Raw genomic sequence first — 2515 nt, forward strand, 5'->3', positions numbered from 1 at the left:
TAATTTCCCAAATATTAAAACAGTAAAGAGAAAAGAGATTTGGTTTAAAAGAAAAGAAAAAAAAACAACGTGTGGCCAAGCCAAGCTCATAGAGAGCGGGGCACCAGGCAACCAGCCAGTGCGTGCACGCCCAGGAGAGCAAACGACGTCGCTCGCGTTGCATTTTTTTTTCCTTTCCTTTCTTTCTCTTTTATTCTGTGGGTCCCAGCCACATCATCGTCTTCAAGCCAGGCATGATGCGACGCACATAGACGAACGACTGCTGCGTTTTCAGTTTCTTGTGTTTACTCTCCAATTGATTCCGGGCGTTTTAAGCCACCATTTGATGCACCGTTTGTTGCTACTTAAGCTTCACTCTCTCGTCTTCATTTCCCCCCAAACGGCATACCTAGAGAGCCCCCAGGCTGCTCGAATTTCGTCTCGCATGTCCGCAGTACCGTCGCGGTAAATCGTCGATTGCGGTGAGCACGGTTCATCTTTTGATCTCTAGTTTCTTCCAAACTTTCTATTTATTCCTTGCGCATCTCTCAAGCCTTGTTTCGAAATTTTTGGTGCACCACAGCGACGGCACCATCTTCGTCGGTGAGTACGACCGCGGAAGGATTTTCTGGGCAAGCGACTTCGGGAGAAGCAAGTACCTAGACGTTCTCTACGTCTTCTACGACAGCATCGACTTCGGAAGCCTCTTCGTCAACTTTCTCATCAACCTCCGTACCTGCGCCGTCGTTTTCAAAATCATCCACCATTTGTGCGGGTATCCTATTCGTCTCCTGTTATTTCCCGTCGTACACATACACTTAGTACTGGAATAGCATAATCTTAGTATGAGCCAAGCTAGGATTTGATTAGAATGTTCCTGCTATTATTTACGTACAGAACCAGTGCCTCCAGCTGACACACAGTACAGAACCAGTGCCTCCAGCTGACACACACGACAACACACTTGCTAGTGTTTTTCTGCTAATTCGGTTCTTACGTAAATTTAGACAGTTTGACATAGAAACTTTGAAAATTCATATCTTTTGAACCACAGATCTAAATCACACAAATAAGATACCTACGTACTCACAAAATTGATTAGATTAATTCGAATTTTGCATCATGTTTGTATACAGTTTTTACAGAAACTCAATTGGAGTATTTTGACTATATATATATAGTTCTACAAATTATTTTGGAGTAATTACCTTTGCTATTAACAGAGAATTGAACCCTCTGTACATTAGCATTGAAAAGAAAAATGTGACCTATACATTTCTCTTGTAGTATTTGGTTAGTGTTGTAGGTCTTTTCTAATGATAGGGAATGTTTTTAATTATTAATTCAACACTAAAATTTTGCCATGGCATCATGCATATAGTTGAAAACCAGAGAACATGTTAAGTGTTTTGTTCAAGTTTAAGCCACATATTGCATCAATATTCCATTTGTGATTGTCTATATGTTGCTATGTGTTTATGGAGTGAAAGTTTTATTTGTAGATTGTGGTTGTGCTGATTGCAACGAGTGTTTGTGCGAAGAGTGTACCAACTCATCATCTCACCAAGGCAAGTGACACACCCTCACAAATGTCCCAGTTTTTATCTATGCACAATAGAGATTTTTGTAGTATACATGTGTAGGATATATGCTTTGCTATGCAATCCCAGTAGTCTAGCTACCCCTACTTGACTATTTTGTCGCCATTAAATTTAGTTGTTGCTCAGCTATGCTATGAATGATTTTGTTAGTGAGTTATGGAAAAACAACTAAGTTTAATGAACTACCTGGGTGGAATTGGTATTGCTCGGGTTATGTTGAGTGGTTCCCTGGGGTCATGTCGTCGAACCTCTGAACCGCCAGGTGTATCGCACTTGTGGACGGCCACCCAGGAACAAAGAGAGATTAGACAACCTTGCTCATTAGCTTACCGTACAGCCACATGCTATATGGGTTCTGGCTTGACGGAGTACGTTGTGTGAACCTGAGCCCTACGCGACATGATGATGTAGGGGAATGTAGGTTGGAGCGGGTCCGTAGAGGATGGTCTGGGTGATCATTTCGGAAAAGTCTCGTCCTAGTCGACATCTGTCCATTTGAGCAAAATGTGCATCATGGAAGAAGAACAGACTAGGTCATGTGGGTAAATTTGTACAACCTCTGCAGAGTGCTAAATCTAATTACTTAGCCGTGTCCCCGGTTACGGACAATTTGAGCGAACTGACAAGGATCCTGTTCGAAAGTCTCCTCATCCCAACTTCTTAAATTAAAATTTTGATGGGTGAACAAGGGTAGGAGGAATTCACTGGTTTCCATCAGTGGCATTCCAGGTTCATTGATTTCTATCAATGCAACCGCCTAATTAGAAGGGAAGAAAATGATTTGACAATTGATAGGAGAAAACTGGCTTTATGCAAATCATACCTGAGCTCTACCAGCCAAATGTACACTTAAGTGTTAGGTTGCCATTTGAGTCCACTATAGTGTCATCTTGCCAATACAATTCAAATGTATTGACCATTCGTGGCTGCAACGT

At 41.8% G+C, this 2515-nt stretch overlaps 1 long non-coding RNA gene across 1 annotated transcript; it reads left to right on the forward strand.

Moving 5' to 3' along the window:
* The first annotated feature begins 243 nt into the window (after positions 1–243).
* LOC124698789 lies at positions 244–1527 on the forward strand. The gene is made up of 3 exons (XR_007001122.1): positions 244–461; positions 563–754; positions 1482–1527. It is a non-coding gene; the product is annotated as an uncharacterized LOC124698789 (long non-coding RNA).
* Positions 1528–2515: the final 988 nt, after the last annotated feature.

The sequence above is a fragment of the Lolium rigidum genome, chromosome 3 (assembly GCF_022539505.1).
Source record: "Lolium rigidum isolate FL_2022 chromosome 3, APGP_CSIRO_Lrig_0.1, whole genome shotgun sequence".
Taxonomy (NCBI): domain Eukaryota; kingdom Viridiplantae; phylum Streptophyta; class Magnoliopsida; order Poales; family Poaceae; genus Lolium; species Lolium rigidum.